At 43.3% G+C, this 20,610-nt stretch overlaps 8 non-coding genes across 8 annotated transcripts; all 8 read right to left on the bottom strand.

Moving 5' to 3' along the window:
• Nucleotides 1-450: 450 nt before the first annotated feature.
• trnae-cuc (transfer RNA glutamic acid (anticodon CUC)) lies at nucleotides 451-522 on the bottom strand. Its single transcript has one exon. It is a non-coding gene; the product is annotated as a tRNA-Glu (tRNA).
• A 2,626-nt stretch (nucleotides 523-3,148) lies between these two features.
• On the bottom strand, nucleotides 3,149-3,220 carry trnae-cuc (transfer RNA glutamic acid (anticodon CUC)). The gene has a single exon. It is a non-coding gene; the product is annotated as a tRNA-Glu (tRNA).
• Nucleotides 3,221-5,845: 2,625 nt separating this feature from the next.
• On the bottom strand, nucleotides 5,846-5,917 carry trnae-cuc (transfer RNA glutamic acid (anticodon CUC)). Its single transcript has one exon. It is a non-coding gene; the product is annotated as a tRNA-Glu (tRNA).
• A 2,626-nt stretch (nucleotides 5,918-8,543) lies between these two features.
• On the bottom strand, nucleotides 8,544-8,615 carry trnae-cuc (transfer RNA glutamic acid (anticodon CUC)). Its single transcript has one exon. It is a non-coding gene; the product is annotated as a tRNA-Glu (tRNA).
• Nucleotides 8,616-11,240: 2,625 nt separating this feature from the next.
• On the bottom strand, nucleotides 11,241-11,312 carry trnae-cuc (transfer RNA glutamic acid (anticodon CUC)). The gene has a single exon. It is a non-coding gene; the product is annotated as a tRNA-Glu (tRNA).
• Nucleotides 11,313-13,937: 2,625 nt separating this feature from the next.
• Nucleotides 13,938-14,009, bottom strand: trnae-cuc (transfer RNA glutamic acid (anticodon CUC)). The gene has a single exon. It is a non-coding gene; the product is annotated as a tRNA-Glu (tRNA).
• Nucleotides 14,010-16,632: 2,623 nt separating this feature from the next.
• On the bottom strand, nucleotides 16,633-16,704 carry trnae-cuc (transfer RNA glutamic acid (anticodon CUC)). The gene has a single exon. It is a non-coding gene; the product is annotated as a tRNA-Glu (tRNA).
• Nucleotides 16,705-19,329: 2,625 nt separating this feature from the next.
• On the bottom strand, nucleotides 19,330-19,401 carry trnae-cuc (transfer RNA glutamic acid (anticodon CUC)). The gene has a single exon. It is a non-coding gene; the product is annotated as a tRNA-Glu (tRNA).
• Between the last annotated feature and the right edge of the window lie 1,209 nt (nucleotides 19,402-20,610).

Raw genomic sequence — 20,610 nt, 5'->3', positions numbered from 1 at the left:
CCGGCCTAAGTCCCATGTTCCGATCATGACGATGTACTGCTGTCGAGAAACATTCAATTATAGAAAGAGACCATTGCACCTGGTGTGCTTGTTTGATAGAGCAGCTGTGATTGGTTGACCAGGGGTGCAATTAGAGGTGGTTTGCACAGCAGGGAGAAAATGCGGTCCCCTTCTCCTGCATCTTCATCTGTGCAGGGAGTATATTGTTGAGCGGTGCAACCTTGCACAGACCTTGACTTGTTTTCGTGCATTCCCTGGGATGTGTCTCCGTGCTTGTTATGGAGCTGATCCAACCGAGACTTGTTGAGCTCGAATGAAGAATCAGCAACCTGGAGCTTCAATTGTGTTTCACATTCCCCAGACATTGGGAGAGGTGCAGAACATTGTCTGCCTTCATGGAGCAGAGAAGACATGTTGGTGAATGCTCCCGTCACAAACAAGAAATGTTGTTTCCCTGGCCGGGAATCGAACCCGGTCCGCAGCGGTGAGAGCGCCGAATCATAACCACTAGACCACCAGGGACGCTGCAAAGCATCCCTGTAGGTTAAGTCATCCACACTGTTTCCATTTTTCGCTTTTGGACACTTTGCCCACAGATTTGTTTCAGGCACAAAACGGCATATTTAGTCACAATATAGAAGTCTTGTTCAGCCAATAACAACATGAAATGGACACTGAGCTGAAACAGTGACACAAGCCGCGGACGGACAAGTTTCAATTTGCAAATCACACAAACTTGCTCACTGTGGCTCCTGTGAAAGCACACGGCATGCACAGTTGTCACACATCAATAGATACAACTGGTACACATCAATTTCAAGCAAATTCATGTAAGATCTACTTCTGCTTCTATCACTGCTCTTTCTCCAGCTTCTTCTGCTCCTCCAGCTGCCAGGTGATTAGCTGCTTAACGCAAACACACTGAATTCACGAAACCCAGCTTTACGTGAAATGCAGGTGTGGGAATGAAAGATGCAGGACATTGAAAAGCATTAATTTTTTTTACAGAAAAGTGATTAATTACGTCTCTGTTTCCACTGTAGAAGAGTTGGAAAAGCTGCCAAAGAAACTTAAAAATCAAGAGGTGAAAAGGAGGTAGGAAATTAAAACTTTCGTCATCAATCGATAAAATCTGCTGGGAAAAAATGTTGGACCTGAAGGCTGAAAAGACCCCAAGAACAGATGGCCTGCCTCCTAGGCTCTTAAAAGGAGTGGCTGCAGAGATTATCGAGGCTTTGGTTATAATCTTCCAAAATTCTTGATGTTTTGGAAGATCGCAGTGGACTGGGAAAGTGCAAATATAATTTCTTTATTCCAGAAGGGAGCGAGGCAGAAAGTATGAAACGATAGGCCAGTTAGCCAAACATCTAGCATGGGGAAATTACTCGAGTTGATTATTATGGAGGTTATCGCAGGATACTTAGAAAATGAGCATGGGATTAGACAGAGTGAACATGGTTATGTGAAAGGGAAATGCCGTTTAACTGATTTATTAGAGCTCCTCGAGGAAGTAACAAGCAAGGTGGATAAAAGGAGCCTGTAGTTGTGGTGTACATAGCTTTCCAAAAGGCATTTGATAAGACGCCACCTCAAAGGTTACTACACAAGATAAGAAAACATCATGCAGGGGTAACATATTAGCCTGGATAAAGGACAGGTTGGCGAACAGGAAACAGTCGTTCAAAAAAGAAAAAATATTGTTTTCTGGTTGGCAAGCTATCACTTGTGGAGTGTCACAGGGATCAGTGCTTTGACCTCAACTGTTTGCAATTTATATCAATGTCTTTGCTGCCAAAGCCGAATTTATGATAGCTAAATTTGCCAATGACTGTAAGCAAGGTGGAAAGAAAACAGACAAGCGGAATTAAAGAGTCTACAAACGGATATAGAATGGTCAGGTGAGTGTGGAGAACTTTGCCAAATGTGAGAAAAGTCAATGCGTCCACTATGGCAGGAAGAATGGAAAAGCTGCATACTATATAAATGGAGAGAGATTGAGGAGCTTGGTTCTACAAAGGGATGTGGGTGTCCTGGTTCATGAATCACAAACGATTAATACGCAGGTACAGCAAGTGATTAGGAAGTCAAATGGAATGGGGTTTTTGTTAGAGGAATCAAGTCTACAAGTATCAAGGCTTTACTGCAGCTGTACAGGGCCTTGGTGAAAGCACATCTGGATTAATGTGTACATTTTCGCTTTCCTTATTTGAAGCAAGATGTAATTGCATTAAACGCACTTCAGAGAAGGTGGACTCAACTAATTCCGAGAATGATGGCCTTTTTTATACTCATTGGAGTTTAAAAAGTGTGAAGTGATCTTTTTGAAACATATAGGATCCTGAAAGCACTTGATAGAGTGGTTATCGGGAGGATGTTTCCTCTTTTGGGAAGACTAATACCATGGGGCACAGTTTAAGACTAGATTTTTTTGCAAGTCAGAGTTAAAGAGGATTATGTGTTCTCAATGTCTGTGGAATTCGCTACCCCATAAAGCAGGGGAGGCCGGATGTTTGAATTTATTCAAGGCTGAGTTAGATCAGTTTTTGATAGGCAGGGGACTGAAGGGTTATGGAGGTGAGACAGGAAAGTGGAGTTGGGACACAACCAGATCAGCCATCTAGTGATCAAATTGTGAAGCAATCTTGAAGGGTCAAATGGCTTCTACTCCAAGAATGTTCAAGTCACAGAAAGAGTCCACCCGGCCTAAGTCCCATGTTCCGATCATGACGATGTACTGCTGTCGAGAAACATTCAATTATAGAAAGAGACCATTGCACCTGGTGTGCTTGTTTGATAGAGCAGCTGTGATTGGTTGACCAGGGGTGCAATTAGAGGTGGTTTGCACAGCAGGGAGAAAATGCGGTCCCCTTCTCCTGCATCTTCATCTGTGCAGGGAGTATATTGTTGAGCGGTGCAACCTTGCACAGACCTTGACTTGTTCTCGTGCATTCCCTGGGATGTGTCTCCGTGCTTGTTGTGGAGCTGATCCAACCGAGACTTGTTGAGCTCGAATGAAGAATCAGCAACCTGGAGCTTCAATTGTGTTTCACATTCCCCAGACATTGGGAGAGGTGCAGAACATTGTCTGCCTTAATGGAGCAGAGAAGACATGTTGGTGAATGCTCCCGTCACAAACAAGTAATGTTGTTTCCCTGGCCGGGAATCGAACCCGGGCCGCAGCGGTGAGAGCGCCGAATCCTAACCACTAGACCACCAGGGAAGCTGCAAAGCATCCCTGTAGGTTAAGTCATCCACACTGTTTCCATTTTGCGCTTTTGGACACTTTGCCCACAGATTTGTTTCAGGCACAAAACGGCATATTTAGTCACAATATAGAAGTCTTGTTCAGCCAATAACAACATCAAATGGACACTGAGCTGAAACAGTGACACAAGCCGCGGACGGACAAGTTTCAATTTGCAAATCACACAAACTTGCTCACTGTGGCTCCTGTGAAAGCACACGGCATGCACAGTTGTCACACATCAATAGATACAACTGGTACACATCAATTTCAAGCAAATTCATGTAAGATCTACTTCTGCTTCTATCACTGCTCTTTCTCCAGCTTCTTCTGCTCCTCCAGCTCCCAGGTGATTAGCTGCTTGACGCAAACACACTGAATTCACGAAACCCAGCTTTACGTGAAATGCAGGTGTGGGAATGAAAGATGCAGGACATTGAAAAGCATTAATTTTTTTTACAGAAAAGTGATTAATTACGTCTCTGTTTCCACTGTAGAAGAGTTGGAAAAGCTGCCAAAGAAACTTAAAAATCAAGAGGTGAAAAGGAGGTAGGAAATTAAAACTTTCGTCATCAATCGATAAAATCTGCTGGGAAAAATGTTGGACCTGAAGGCTGAAAAGACCCCAAGAACAGATGGCCTGCCTCCTAGGCTCTTAAAAGGAGTGGCTGCAGAGATTGTCGAGGCTTTGGTTATAATCTTCCAAAATTCTTGATGTTTTGGAAGATCGCAGTGGACTGGGAAAGTGCAAATATAATTTCTTTATTCCAGAAGGGAGCGAGGCAGAAAGTAGGAAACGATAGGCCAGTTAGCCAAACATCTAGCATGGGGAAATTACTCGAGTTGATTATTATGGAGGTTATCGCAGGATACTTAGAAAATGAGCATGGGATTAGACAGAGTGAACATGGTTATGTGAAAGGGAAATGCCGTTTAACTGATTTATTAGAGCTCCTCGAGGAAGTAACAAGCAAGGTGGATAAAAGGAGCCTGTAGTTGTGGTGTACATAGCTTTCCAAAAGGCATTTGATAAGACGCCACCTCAAAGGTTACTACACAAGATAAGAAAACATCATGCAGGGGTAACATATTAGCCTGGATAAAGGACAGGTTGGCGAACAGGAAACAGTCGTTCAAAAAAGAAAAAATATTGTTTTCTGGTTGGCAAGCTATCACTTGTGGAGTGTCACAGGGATCAGTGCTGGGACCTCAACTGTTTGCAATTTATGTCAATGTCTTTGCTGCCAAAGCCGAATTTATGATAGCTAAATTTGCCAATGACTGTAAGCAAGGTGGAAAGAAAACAGACAAGCGGAATTAAAGAGTCTACAAACGGATATAGAATGGTCAGGTGAGTGTGGAGAACTTTGCCAAATGTGAGAAAAGTCAATGCGTCCACTATGGCAGGAAGAATGGAAAAGCTGCATACTATATAAATGGAGAGAGATTGAGGAGCTCGGTTCTACAAAGGGATGTGGGTGTCCTGGTTCATGAATCACAAACGATTAATACGCAGGTACAGCAAGTGATTAGGAAGTCAAATGGAATGGGGTTTTTGTAAGAGGAATCAAGTATACAAGTATCAAGGCTTTACTGCAGCTGTACAGGGCCTTGGTGAAAGCACATCTGGATTAATGTGTACATTTTCGCTTTCCTTATTTGAAGCAAGATGTAATTGCATTAAACGCACTTCAGAGAAGGTGGACTCAACTAATTCCGAGAATGATGGCCTTTTTTATACTCATTGGAGTTTAAAAAGTGTGAAGTGATCTTTTTGAAACATATAGGATCCTGAAAGCACTTGATAGAGTGGTTATCGGGAGGATGTTTCCTCTTTTGGGAAGACTAATACCATGGGGCACAGTTTAAGACTAGATTTTCTTGCAAGTCAGAGTTAAAGAGGATTATCTGTTCTCAATGTCTGTGGAATTCGCTACCCCATAAAGCAGGGGAGGCCGGATGTTTGAATTTATTCAAGGCTGAGTTAGATCAGTTTTTGATAGGCAGGGGACTGAAGGGTTATGGAGGTGAGACAGGAAAGTGGAGTTGGGACACAACCAGATCAGCCATCTAGTGATCAAATTGTGAAGCAATCTTGAAGGGTCAAATGGCTTCTACTCCAAGAATGTTCAAGTCACAGAAAGAGTCCACCCGGCCTAAGTCCCATGTTCCGATCATGACGATGTACTGCTGTCGAGAAACATTCAATTATAGAAAGAGACCATTGCACCTGGTGTGCTTGTTTGATAGAGCAGCTGTGATTGGTTGACCAGGGGTGCAATTAGAGGTGGTTTGCACAGCAGGGAGAAAATGCGGTCCCCTTCTCCTGCATCTTCATCTGTGCAGGGAGTATATTGTTGAGCGGTGCAACCTTGCACAGACCTTGACTTGTTTTCGTGCATTCCCTGGGATGTGTCTCCGTGCTTGTTATGGAGCTGATCCAACCGAGACTTGTTGAGCTCGAATGAAGAATCAGCAACCTGGAGCTTCAATTGTGTTTCACATTCTCCAGACATTGGGAGAGGTGCAGAACATTGTCTGCCTTAATGGAGCAGAGAAGACATGTTGGTGAATGCTCCCGTCACAAACAAGAAATGTTGTTTCCCTGGCCGGGAATCGAACCCGGGCCGCAGCGGTGAGAGCGCCGAATCCTAACCACTAGACCACCAGGGACGCTGCAAAGCATCCCTGTAGGTTAAGTCATCCACACTGTTTCCATTTTTCGCTTTTGGACACTTTGCCCACAGATTTGTTTCAGGCACAAAACGGCATATTTAGTCACAATATAGAAGTCTTGTTCAGCCAATAACAACATCAAATGGACACTGAGCTGAAACAGTGACACAAGCCGCGGACGGACAAGTTTCAATTTACAAATCACACAAACTTGCTCACTGTGGCTCCTGTGAAAGCACACGGCATGCACAGTTGTCACACATCAATAGATACAACTGGTACACATCAATTTCAAGCAAATTCATGTAAGATCTACTTCTGCTTCTATCACTGCTCTTTCTCCAGCTTCTTATGCTCCTCCAGCTCCCAGGTGATTAGCTGCTTGACGCAAACACACTGAATTCACGAAACCCAGCTTTACGTGAAATGCAGGTGTGGGAATGAAAGATGCAGGACATTGAAAAGCATTAATTTTTTTTTACAGAAAAGTGATTAATTACGTCTCTGTTTCCACTGTAGAAGAGTTGGAAAAGCTGCCAAAGAAACTTAAAAATCAAGAGGTGAAAAGGAGGTAGGAAATTAAAACTTTCATCATCAATCGATAAAATCTGCAGGGAAAAATGTTGGACCTGAAGGCTGAAAAGACCCCAAGAACAGATGGCCTGCCTCCTAGGCTCGTAAAAGCAGTGGCTGCAGAGATTGTCGAGGCTTTGGTTATAATCTTCCAAAATTCTTGATGTTTTGGAAGATCGCAGTGGACTGGGAAAGTGCAAATATAATTTCTTTATTCCAGAAGGGAACGAGGCAGAAAGTAGGAAACGATAGGCCAGTTAGCCAAACATCTAGCCTGGGGAAATTACTCGAGTTGATTATTATGGAGGTTATCGCAGGATACTTAGAAAATGAGCATGGGATTAGACAGAGTGAACATGGTTATGTGAAAGGGAAATGCCGTTTAACTGATTTATTAGAGCTCCTCGAGGAAGTAACAAGCAAGGTGGATAAAAGGAGCCTGTAGTTGTGGTGTACATAGCTTTCCAAAAGGCATTTGATAAGACGCCACCTCAAAGGTTACTACACAAGATAAGAAAACATCATGCAGGGGTAACATATTAGCCTGGATAAAGAACAGGTTGGCGAACAGGAAACAGTCGTTCAAAAAAGAAAAAATATTGTTTTCTGGTTGGCAAGCTATCACTTGTGGAGTGTCACAGGGATCAGTGCTGGGACCTCAACTGTTTGCAATTTATGTCAATGTCTTTGCTGCCAAAGCCGAATTTATGATAGCTAAATTTGCCAATGACTGTAAGCAAGGTGGAAAGAAAACAGACAAGCGGAATTAAAGAGTCTACAAACGGATATAGAATGGTCAGGTGAGTGTGGAGAACTTTGCCAAATGTGAGAAAAGTCAATGCGTCCACTATGGCAGGAAGAATGGAAAAGCTGCATACTATATAAATGGAGAGAGATTGAGGAGCTCGGTTCTACAAAGGGATGTGGGTGTCCTGGTTCATGAATCACAAACGATTAATACGCAGGTACAGCAAGTGATTAGGAAGTCAAATGGAATGGGGTTTTTGTAAGAGGAATCAAGTCTACAAGTATCAAGGCTTTACTGCAGCTGTACAGGGCCTTGGTGAAAGCACATCTGGATTAATGTGTACATTTTCGCTTTCCTTATTTGAAGCAAGATGTAATTGCATTAAACGCACTTCAGAGAAGGTGGACTCAACTAATTCCGAGAATGATGGCCTTTTTTATACTCATTGGAGTTTAAAAAGTGTGAAGTGATCTTTCTGAAACATATAGGATCCTGAAAGCACTTGATAGAGTGGTTATCGGGAGGATGTTTCCTCTTTTGGGAAGACTAATACCATGGGGCACAGTTTAAGACTAGATTTTTTTGCAAGTCAGAGTTAAAGAGGATTATCTGTTCTCAATGTCTGTGGAATTCGCTACCCCATAAAGCAGGGGAGGCCGGATGTTTGAATTTATTCAAGGCTGAGTTAGATCAGTTTTTGATAGGCAGGGGACTGAAGGGTTATGGAGGTGAGACAGGAAAGTGGAGTTGGGACACAACCAGATCAGCCATCTAGTGATCAAATTGTGAAGCAATCTTGAAGGGTCAAATGGCTTCTACTCCAAGAATGTTCAAGTCACAGAAAGAGTCCACCCGGCCTAAGTCCCATGTTCCGATCATGACGATGTACTGCTGTGGAGAAACATTCAATTATAGAAAGAGACCATTGCACCTGGCGTGCTTGTTTGATAGAGCAGCTGTGATTGGTTGACCAGGGGTGCAATTAGAGGTGGTTTGCACAGCAGGGAGAAAATGCGGACCCCTTCTCCTGCATCTTCATCTGTGCAGGGAGTATATTGTTGAGCGGTGCAACCTTGCACAGCCCTTCACTTGTTTTCGTGCATTCCCTGGGGCGTGTCTCCGTGCTTGTCATGGAGCTGATCCAACCGAGACTTGTTGAGCTCGAATGAAGAATCAGCAACCTGGAGCTTCAATTGTGTTTCACATTCCCCAGACATTGGGAGAGGTGCAGAACATTGTCTGCCTTCATGGAGCAGAGAAGACATGTTGGTGAATGCTCCCGTCACAAACAAGAAATGTTGTTTCCCTGGCCGGGAATCGAACCCGGGCCGCAGCGGTGAGAGCGCCGAATCCTAACCACTAGACCACCAGGGACGCTGCAAAGCATCCCTGTAGGTTAAGTCATCCACACTGTTTCCATTTTTCGCTTTTGGACACTTTGCCCACAGATTTGTTTCAGGCACAAAACGGCATATTTAGTCACAATATAGAAGTCTTGTTCAGCCAAGAACAACATGAAATGGACACTGAGCTGAAACAGTGACACAAGCCGCGGACGGACAAGTTTCAATTTGCAAATCACACAAACTTGCTCACTGTGGCTCCTGTGAAAGCACACGGCATGCACAGTTGTCACACATCAATAGATACAACTGGTACACATCAATTTCAAGCAAATTCATGTAAGATCTACTTCTGCTTCTATCACTGCTCTTTCTCCAGCTTCTTCTGCTCCTCCAGCTCCCAGGTGATTAGCTGCTTGACGCAAACACACTGAATTCACGAAACCCAGCTTTACATGAAATGCAGGTGTGGGAATGAAAGATGCAGGACATTGAAAAGCATTAATTTTTTTTACAGAAAAGTGATTAATTACGTCTCTGTTTCCACTGTAGAAGAGTTGGAAAAGCTGCCAAAGAAACTTAAAAATCAAGAGGTGAAAAGGAGGTAGGAAATTAAAACTTTCGTCATCAATCGATAAAATCTGCTGGGAAAAATGTTGGACCTGAAGGCTGAAAAGACCCCAAGAACAGATGGCCTGCCTCCTAGGCTCTTAAAAGGAGTGGCTGCAGAGATTGTCGAGGCTTTGGTTATAATCTTCCAAAATTCTTGATGTTTTGGAAGATCGCAGTGGACTGGGAAAGTGCAAATATAATTTCTTTATTCCAGAAGGGAACGAGGCAGAAAGTAGGAAACGATAGGCCAGTTAGCCAAACATCTAGCATGGGGAAATTACTCGAGTTGATTATTATGGAGGTTATCGCAGGATACTTAGAAAATGAGCATGGGATTAGACAGAGTGAACATGGTTATGTGAAAGGGAAATGCCGTTTAACTGATTTATTAGAGCTCCTCGAGGAAGTAACAAGCAAGGTGGATAAAAGGAGCCTGTAGTTGTGGTGTACATAGCTTTCCAAAAGGCATTGGATAAGACGCCACCTCAAAGGTTACTACACAAGATAAGAAAACATCATGCAGGGGTAACATATTAGCCTGGATAAAGGACAGGTTGGCGAACCGGAAACAGTCGTTCAAAAAAGAAAAAATATTGTTTTCTGGTTGGCAAGCTATCACTTGTGGAGTGTCACAGGGATCAGTGCTGGGACCTCAACTGTTTGCAATTTATATCAATGTCTTTGCTGCCAAAGCCGAATTTATGATAGCTAAATTTGCCAATGACTGTAAGCAAGGTGGAAAGAAAACAGACAAGCGGAATTAAAGAGTCTACAAACGGATATAGAATGGTCAGGTGAGTGTGGAGAACTTTGCCAAATGTGAGAAAAGTCAATGCGTCCACAATGGCAGGAAGAATGGAAAAGCTGCATACTATATAAGTGGAGAGAGATTGAGGAGCTCGCTTCTACAAAGGGATGTGGGTGTCCTGGTTCATGAATCACAAACGATTAATACGCAGGTACAGCAAGTGATTAGGAAGTCAAATGGAATGGGGTTTTTGTAAGAGGAATCAAGTATGCAAGTATCAAGGCTTTACTGCAGCTGTACAGGGCCTTGGTGAAAGCACATCTGGATTAATGTGTACATTTTCGCTTTCCTTATTTGAAGCAAGATGTAATTGCATTAAACGCACTTCAGAGAAGGTGGACTCAACTAATTCCGAGAATGATGGCCTTTTTTATACTCATTGGAGTTTAAAAAGTGTGAAGTGATCTTTTTGAAACATATAGGATCCTGAACGCACTTGATAGAGTGGTTATCGGGAGGATGTTTCCTCTTTTGGGAAGACTAATACCATGGGGCACAGTTTAAGACTAGATTTTTTTGCAAGTCAGAGTTAAAGAGGATTATCTGTTCTCAATGTCTGTGGAATTCGCTACCCCATAAAGCAGGGGAGGCCAGATGTTTGAATTTATTCAAGGCTGAGTTAGATCAGTTTTTGATAGGCAGGGGACTGAAGGGTTATGGAGGTGAGACAGGAAAGTGGAGTTGGGACACAACCAGATCAGCCATCTAGTGATCAAATTGTGAAGCAATCTTGAAGGGTCAAATGGCTTCTACTCCAAGAATGTTCAAGTCACAGAAAGAGTCCACCTGGCCTAAGTCCCATGTTCCGATCATGACGATGTACTGCTGTGGAGAAACATTCAATTATAGAAAGAGACCATTGCACCTGGCGTGCTTGTTTGATAGAGCAGCTGTGATTGGTTGACCAGGGGTGCAATTAGAGGTGGTTTGCACAGCAGGGAGAAAATGCGGACCCCTTCTCCTGCATCTTCATCTGTGCAGGGAGTATATTGTTGAGCGGTGCAACCTTGCACAGCCCTTGACTTGTTCTCGTGCATTCCCTGGGATGTGTCTCCGTGCTTGTTGTGGAGCTGATCCAACCGAGACTTGTTGAGCTCGAATGAAGAATCAGCAACCTGGAGCTTCAATTGTGTTTCACATTCCCCAGACATTGGGAGAGGTGCAGAACATTGTCTGCCTTAATGGAGCAGAGAAGACATGTTGGTGAATGCTCCCGTCACAAACAAGTAATGTTGTTTCCCTGGCCGGGAATCGAACCCGGGCCGCAGCGGTGAGAGCGCCGAATCCTAACCACTAGACCACCAGGGAAGCTGCAAAGCATCCCTGTAGGTTAAGTCATCCACACTGTTTCCATTTTGCGCTTTTGGACACTTTGCCCACAGATTTGTTTCAGGCACAAAACGGCATATTTAGTCACAATATAGAAGTCTTGTTCAGCCAATAACAACATCAAATGGACACTGAGCTGAAACAGTGACACAAGCCGCGGACGGACAAGTTTCAATTTGCAAATCACACAAACTTGCTCACTGTGGCTCCTGTGAAAGCACACGGCATGCACAGTTGTCACACATCAATAGATACAACTGGTACACATCAATTTCAAGCAAATTCATGTAAGATCTACTTCTGCTTCTATCACTGCTCTTTCTCCAGCTTCTTCTGCTCCTCCAGCTCCCAGGTGATTAGCTGCTTGACGCAAACACACTGAATTCACGAAACCCAGCTTTACGTGAAATGCAGGTGTGGGAATGAAAGATGCAGGACATTGAAAAGCATTAATTTTTTTTACAGAAAAGTGATTAATTACGTCTCTGTTTCCACTGTAGAAGAGTTGGAAAAGCTGCCAAAGAAACTTAAAAATCAAGAGGTGAAAAGGAGGTAGGAAATTAAAACTTTCGTCATCAATCGATAAAATCTGCTGGGAAAAATGTTGGACCTGAAGGCTGAAAAGACCCCAAGAACAGATGGCCTGCCTCCTAGGCTCTTAAAAGGAGTGGCTGCAGAGATTGTCGAGGCTTTGGTTATAATCTTCCAAAATTCTTGATGTTTTGGAAGATCGCAGTGGACTGGGAAAGTGCAAATATAATTTCTTTATTCCAGAAGGGAGCGAGGCAGAAAGTAGGAAACGATAGGCCAGTTAGCCAAACATCTAGCATGGGGAAATTACTCGAGTTGATTATTATGGAGGTTATCGCAGGATACTTAGAAAATGAGCATGGGATTAGACAGAGTGAACATGGTTATGTGAAAGGGAAATGCCGTTTAACTGATTTATTAGAGCTCCTCGAGGAAGTAACAAGCAAGGTGGATAAAAGGAGCCTGTAGTTGTGGTGTACATAGCTTTCCAAAAGGCATTTGATAAGACGCCACCTCAAAGGTTACTACACAAGATAAGAAAACATCATGCAGGGGTAACATATTAGCCTGGATAAAGGACAGGTTGGCGAACAGGAAACAGTCGTTCAAAAAAGAAAAAATATTGTTTTCTGGTTGGCAAGCTATCACTTGTGGAGTGTCACAGGGATCAGTGCTGGGACCTCAACTGTTTGCAATTTATGTCAATGTCTTTGCTGCCAAAGCCGAATTTATGATAGCTAAATTTGCCAATGACTGTAAGCAAGGTGGAAAGAAAACAGACAAGCGGAATTAAAGAGTCTACAAACGGATATAGAATGGTCAGGTGAGTGTGGAGAACTTTGCCAAATGTGAGAAAAGTCAATGCGTCCACTATGGCAGGAAGAATGGAAAAGCTGCATACTATATAAATGGAGAGAGATTGAGGAGCTCGGTTCTACAAAGGGATGTGGGTGTCCTGGTTCATGAATCACAAACGATTAATACGCAGGTACAGCAAGTGATTAGGAAGTCAAATGGAATGGGGTTTTTGTAAGAGGAATCAAGTATACAAGTATCAAGGCTTTACTGCAGCTGTACAGGGCCTTGGTGAAAGCACATCTGGATTAATGTGTACATTTTCGCTTTCCTTATTTGAAGCAAGATGTAATTGCATTAAACGCACTTCAGAGAAGGTGGACTCAACTAATTCCGAGAATGATGGCCTTTTTTATACTCATTGGAGTTTAAAAAGTGTGAAGTGATCTTTTTGAAACATATAGGATCCTGAAAGCACTTGATAGAGTGGTTATCGGGAGGATGTTTCCTCTTTTGGGAAGACTAATACCATGGGGCACAGTTTAAGACTAGATTTTCTTGCAAGTCAGAGTTAAAGAGGATTATCTGTTCTCAATGTCTGTGGAATTCGCTACCCCATAAAGCAGGGGAGGCCGGATGTTTGAATTTATTCAAGGCTGAGTTAGATCAGTTTTTGATAGGCAGGGGACTGAAGGGTTATGGAGGTGAGACAGGAAAGTGGAGTTGGGACACAACCAGATCAGCCATCTAGTGATCAAATTGTGAAGCAATCTTGAAGGGTCAAATGGCTTCTACTCCAAGAATGTTCAAGTCACAGAAAGAGTCCACCCGGCCTAAGTCCCATGTTCCGATCATGACGATGTACTGCTGTCGAGAAACATTCAATTATAGAAAGAGACCATTGCACCTGGTGTGCTTGTTTGATAGAGCAGCTGTGATTGGTTGACCAGGGGTGCAATTAGAGGTGGTTTGCACAGCAGGGAGAAAATGCGGTCCCCTTCTCCTGCATCTTCATCTGTGCAGGGAGTATATTGTTGAGCGGTGCAACCTTGCACAGACCTTGACTTGTTTTCGTGCATTCCCTGGGATGTGTCTCCGTGCTTGTTATGGAGCTGATCCAACCGAGACTTGTTGAGCTCGAATGAAGAATCAGCAACCTGGAGCTTCAATTGTGTTTCACATTCTCCAGACATTGGGAGAGGTGCAGAACATTGTCTGCCTTAATGGAGCAGAGAAGACATGTTGGTGAATGCTCCCGTCACAAACAAGAAATGTTGTTTCCCTGGCCGGGAATCGAACCCGGGCCGCAGCGGTGAGAGCGCCGAATCCTAACCACTAGACCACCAGGGACGCTGCAAAGCATCCCTGTAGGTTAAGTCATCCACACTGTTTCCATTTTTCGCTTTTGGACACTGCCCACAGATTTGTTTCAGGCACAAAACGGCATATTTAGTCACAATATAGAAGTCTTGTTCAGCCAATAACAACATCAAATGGACACTGAGCTGAAACAGTGACACAAGCCGCGGACGGACAAGTTTCAATTTACAAATCACACAAACTTGCTCACTGTGGCTCCTGTGAAAGCACACGGCATGCACAGTTGTCACACATCAATAGATACAACTGGTACACATCAATTTCAAGCAAATTCATGTAAGATCTACTTCTGCTTCTATCACTGCTCTTTCTCCAGCTTCTTATGCTCCTCCAGCTCCCAGGTGATTAGCTGCTTGACGCAAACACACTGAATTCACGAAACCCAGCTTTACGTGAAATGCAGGTGTGGGAATGAAAGATGCAGGACATTGAAAAGCATTAATTTTTTTTACAGAAAAGTGATTAATTACGTCTCTGTTTCCACTGTAGAAGAGTTGGAAAAGCTGCCAAAGAAACTTAAAAATCAAGAGGTGAAAAGGAGGTAGGAAATTAAAACTTTCATCATCAATCGATAAAATCTGCAGGGAAAAATGTTGGACCTGAAGGCTGAAAAGACCCCAAGAACAGATGGCCTGCCTCCTAGGCTCGTAAAAGCAGTGGCTGCAGAGATTGTCGAGGCTTTGGTTATAATCTTCCAAAATTCTTGATGTTTTGGAAGATCGCAGTGGACTGGGAAAGTGCAAATATAATTTCTTTATTCCAGAAGGGAACGAGGCAGAAAGTAGGAAACGATAGGCCAGTTAGCCAAACATCTAGCCTGGGGAAATTACTCGAGTTGATTATTATGGAGGTTATCGCAGGATACTTAGAAAATGAGCATGGGATTAGACAGAGTGAACATGGTTATGTGAAAGGGAAATGCCGTTTAACTGATTTATTAGAGCTCCTCGAGGAAGTAACAAGCAAGGTGGATAAAAGGAGCCTGTAGTTGTGGTGTACATAGCTTTCCAAAAGGCATTTGATAAGACGCCACCTCAAAGGTTACTACACAAGATAAGAAAACATCATGCAGGGGTAACATATTAGCCTGGATAAAGAACAGGTTGGCGAACAGGAAACAGTCGTTCAAAAAAGAAAAAATATTGTTTTCTGGTTGGCAAGCTATCACTTGTGGAGTGTCACAGGGATCAGTGCTGGGACCTCAACTGTTTGCAATTTATGTCAATGTCTTTGCTGCCAAAGCCGAATTTATGATAGCTAAATTTGCCAATGACTGTAAGCAAGGTGGAAAGAAAACAGACAAGCGGAATTAAAGAGTCTACAAACGGATATAGAATGGTCAGGTGAGTGTGGAGAACTTTGCCAAATGTGAGAAAAGTCAATGCGTCCACTATGGCAGGAAGAATGGAAAAGCTGCATACTATATAAATGGAGAGAGATTGAGGAGCTCGGTTCTACAAAGGGATGTGGGTGTCCTGGTTCATGAATCACAAACGATTAATACGCAGGTACAGCAAGTGATTAGGAAGTCAAATGGAATGGGGTTTTTGTAAGAGGAATCAAGTCTACAAGTATCAAGGCTTTACTGCAGCTGTACAGGGCCTTGGTGAAAGCACATCTGGATTAATGTGTACATTTTCGCTTTCCTTATTTGAAGCAAGATGTAATTGCATTAAACGCACTTCAGAGAAGGTGGACTCAACTAATTCCGAGAATGATGGCCTTTTTTATACTCATTGGAGTTTAAAAAGTGTGAAGTGATCTTTCTGAAACATATAGGATCCTGAAAGCACTTGATAGAGTGGTTATCGGGAGGATGTTTCCTCTTTTGGGAAGACTAATACCATGGGGCACAGTTTAAGACTAGATTTTTTTGCAAGTCAGAGTTAAAGAGGATTATCTGTTCTCAATGTCTGTGGAATTCGCTACCCCATAAAGCAGGGGAGGCCGGATGTTTGAATTTATTCAAGGCTGAGTTAGATCAGTTTTTGATAGGCAGGGGACTGAAGGGTTATGGAGGTGAGACAGGAAAGTGGAGTTGGGACACAACCAGATCAGCCATCTAGTGATCAAATTGTGAAGCAATCTTGAAGGGTCAAATGGCTTCTACTCCAAGAATGTTCAAGTTACAGAAAGAGTCCACCCGGCCTAAGTCCCATGTTCCGATCATGACGATGTACTGCTGTGGAGAAACATTCAATTATAGAAAGAGACCATTGCACCTGGCGTGCTTGTTTGATAGAGCAGCTGTGATTGGTTGACCAGGGGTGCAATTAGAGGTGGTTTGCACAGCAGGGAGAAAATGCGGACCCCTTCTCCTGCATCTTCATCTGTGCAGGGAGTATATTGTTGAGCGGTGCAACCTTGCACAGCCCTTCACTTGTTTTCGTGCATTCCCTGGGGCGTGTCTCCGTGCTTGTCATGGAGCTGATCCAACCGAGACTTGTTGAGCTCGAATGAAGAATCAGCAACCTGGAGCTTCAATTGTGTTTCACATTCCCCAGACATTGGGAGAGGTGCAGAACATTGTCTGCCTTCATGGAGCAGAGAAGACATGTTGGTGAATGCTCCCGTCACAAACAAGAAATGTTGTTTCCCTGGCCGGGAATCGAACCCGGGCCGCAGCGGTGAGAGCGCCGAATCCTAACCACTAGACCACCAGGGACGCTGCAAAGCATCCCTGTAGGTTAAGTCATCCACACTGTTTCCATTTTTCGCTTTTGGACACTTTGCCCACAGATTTGTTTCAGGCACAAAACGGCATATTTAGTCACAATATAGAAGTCTTGTTCAGCCAAGAACAACATGAAATGGACACTGAGCTGAAACAGTGACACAAGCCGCGGACGGACAAGTTTCAATTTGCAAATCACACAAACTTGCTCACTGTGGCTCCTGTGAAAGCACACGGCATGCACAGTTGTCACACATCAATAGATACAACTGGTACACATCAATTTCAAGCAAATTCATGTAAGATCTACTTCTGCTTCTATCACTGCTCTTTCTCCAGCTTCTTCTGCTCCTCCAGCTCCCAGGTGATTAGCTGCTTGACGCAAACACACTGAATTCACGAAACCCAGCTTTACATGAAATGCAGGTGTGGGAATGAAAGATGCAGGACATTGAAAAGCATTAATTTTTTTTACAGAAAAGTGATTAATTACGTCTCTGTTTCCACTGTAGAAGAGTTGGAAAAGCTGCCAAAGAAACTTAAAAATCAAGAGGTGAAAAGGAGGTAGGAAATTAAAACTTTCGTCATCAATCGATAAAATCTGCTGGGAAAAATGTTGGACCTGAAGGCTGAAAAGACCCCAAGAACAGATGGCCTGCCTCCTAGGCTCTTAAAAGGAGTGGCTGCAGAGATTGTCGAGGCTTTGGTTATAATCTTCCAAAATTCTTGATGTTTTGGAAGATCGCAGTGGACTGGGAAAGTGCAAATATAATTTCTTTATTCCAGAAGGGAACGAGGCAGAAAGTAGGAAACGATAGGCCAGTTAGCCAAACATCTAGCATGGGGAAATTACTCGAGTTGATTATTATGGAGGTTATCGCAGGATACTTAGAAAATGAGCATGGGATTAGACAGAGTGAACATGGTTATGTGAAAGGGAAATGCCGTTTAACTGATTTATTAGAGCTCCTCGAGGAAGTAACAAGCAAGGTGGATAAAAGGAGCCTGTAGTTGTGGTGTACATAGCTTTCCAAAAGGCATTGGATAAGACGCCACCTCAAAGGTTACTACACAAGATAAGAAAACATCATGCAGGGGTAACATATTAGCCTGGATAAAGGACAGGTTGGCGAACCGGAAACAGTCGTTCAAAAAAGAAAAAATATTGTTTTCTGGTTGGCAAGCTATCACTTGTGGAGTGTCACAGGGATCAGTGCTGGGACCTCAACTGTTTGCAATTTATATCAATGTCTTTGCTGCCAAAGCCGAATTTATGATAGCTAAATTTGCCAATGACTGTAAGCAAGGTGGAAAGAAAACAGACAAGCGGAATTAAAGAGTCTACAAACGGATATAGAATGGTCAGGTGAGTGTGGAGAACTTTGCCAAATGTGAGAAAAGTCAATGCGTCCACAATGGCAGGAAGAATGGAAAAGCTGCATACTATATAAGTGGAGAGAGATTGAGGAGCTCGCTTCTACAAAGGGATGTGGGTGTCCTGGTTCATGAATCACAAACGATTAATACGCAGGTACAGCAAGTGATTAGGAAGTCAAATGGAATGGGGTTTTTGTAAGAGGAATCAAGTATGCAAGTATCAAGGCTTTACTGCAGCTGTACAGGGCCTTGGTGAAAGCACATCTGGATTAATGTGTACATTTTCGCTTTCCTTATTTGAAGCAAGATGTAATTGCATTAAACGCACTTCAGAGAAGGTGGACTCAACTAATTCCGAGAATGATGGCCTTTTTTATACTCATTGGAGTTTAAAAAGTGTGAAGTGATCTTTTTGAAACATATAGGATCCTGAAAGCACTTGATAGAGTGGTTATCGGGAGGATGTTTCCTCTTTTGGGAAGACTAATACCATGGGGCACAGTTTAAGACTAGATTTTTTTGCAAGTCAGAGTTAAAGAGGATTATCTGTTCTCAATGTCTGTGGAATTCGCTACCCCATAAAGCAGGGGAGGCCAGATGTTTGAATTTATTCAAGGCTGAGTTAGATCAGTTTTTGATAGGCAGGGGACTGAAGGGTTATGGAGGTGAGACAGGAAAGTGGAGTTGGGACACAACCAGATCAGCCATCTAGTGATCAAATTGTGAAGCAATCTTGAAGGGTCAAATGGCTTCTACTCCAAGAATGTTCAAGTCACAGAAAGAGTCCACCTGGCCTAAGTCCCATGTTCCGATCATGACGATGTACTGCTGTGGAGAAACATTCAATTATAGAAAGAGACCATTGCACCTGGCGTGCTTGTTTGATAGAGCAGCTGTGATTGGTTGACCAGGGGTGCAATTAGAGGTGGTTTGCACAGCAGGGAGAAAATGCGGACCCCTTCTCCTGCATCTTCATCTGTGCAGGGAGTATATTGTTGAGCGGTGCAACCTTGCACAGCCCTTGACTTGTTTTCGTGCATTCCCTGGGGCGTGTCTCCGTGCTTGTCATGGAGCTGATCCAACCGAGACTTGTTGAGCTCGAATGAAGAATCAGCAACCTGGAGCTTCAATTGTGTTTCACATTCCCCAGACATTGGGAGAGGTGCAGAACATTGTCTGCCTTCATGGAGCAGAGAAGACATGTTGGTGAATGCTCCCGTCACAAACAAGAAATGTTGTTTCCCTGGCCGGGAATCGAACCCGGGCCGCAGCGGTGAGAGCGCCGAATCCTAACCACTAGACCACCAGGGACGCTGCAAAGCATCCCTGTAGGTTAAGTCATCCACACTGTTTCCATTTTTCGCTTTTGGACACTTTGCCCACAGATTTGTTTCAGGCACAAAACGGCATATTTAGTCACAATATAGAAGTCTTGTTCAGCCAATAACAACATGAAATGGACACTGAGCTGAAACAGTGACACAAGCCGTGGACGGACAAGTTTCAATTTGCAAATCACACAAACTTGCTCACTGTGGCTCCTGTGAAAGCACACGGCATGCACAGTTGTCACACATCAATAGATACAACTGGTACACATCAATTTCAAGCAAATTCATGTAAGATCTACTTCTGCTTCTATCACTGCTCTTTCTCCAGCTTCTTCTGCTCCTCCAGCTCCCAGGTGATTAGCTGCTTGACGCAAACACACCGAATTCACGAAACCCAGCTTTATGTGAAATGCAGGTGTGGGAATGAAAGATGCAGGACATTGAAAAGCATTAATTTTTTTGCAGAATAGTGATTAATTACGTCTCTGTTTCCACTGTAGAAGAGTTGGAAAAGCTGCCAAAGAAACTTAAAAATCAAGAGGTGAAAAGGAGGTAGGAAATTAAAACTTTCGTCATCAATCGATAAAATCTGCTGGGAAAAATGTTGGACCTGAAGGCTGAAAAGACCCCAAGAACAGATGGCCTGCCTCCTAGGCTCTTAAAAGGAGTGGCTGCAGAGATTGTCGAGGCTTTGGTTATAATCTTCCAAAATTCTTGATGTTTTGGAAGATCGCAGTGGACTGGGAAAGTGCAAATATAATTTCTTTATTCCAGAAGGGAACGAGGCAGAAAGTAGGAAACGATAGGCCAGTTAGCCAAACATCTAGCATGGGGAAATTACTCGAGTTGATTATTATGGAGGTTATCGCAGGATACTTAGAAAATGAGCATGGGATTAGACAGAGTGAACATGGTTATGTGAAAGGGAAATGCCGTTTAACTGATTTATTAGAGCTCCTCGAGGAAGTAACAAGCAAGGTGGATAAAAGGAGCCTGTAGTTGTGGTGTACATAGCTTTCCAAAAGGCATTGGATAAGACGCCACCTCAAAGGTTACTACACAAGATAAGAAAACATCATGCAGGGGTAACATATTAGCCTGGATAAAGGACAGGTTGGCGAACAGGAAACAGTCGTTCAAAAAAGAAAAAATATTGTTTTCTGGTTGGCAAGCTATCACTTGTGGAGTG

The sequence above is a fragment of the Heterodontus francisci genome, chromosome 34 (genome assembly GCF_036365525.1).
Source record: "Heterodontus francisci isolate sHetFra1 chromosome 34, sHetFra1.hap1, whole genome shotgun sequence".
NCBI classification, from domain to species: domain Eukaryota; kingdom Metazoa; phylum Chordata; class Chondrichthyes; order Heterodontiformes; family Heterodontidae; genus Heterodontus; species Heterodontus francisci.
The sequence above is the reverse complement of the archived record's forward strand: the minus strand, read 5'-3'. Positions and strand labels throughout refer to the sequence as shown.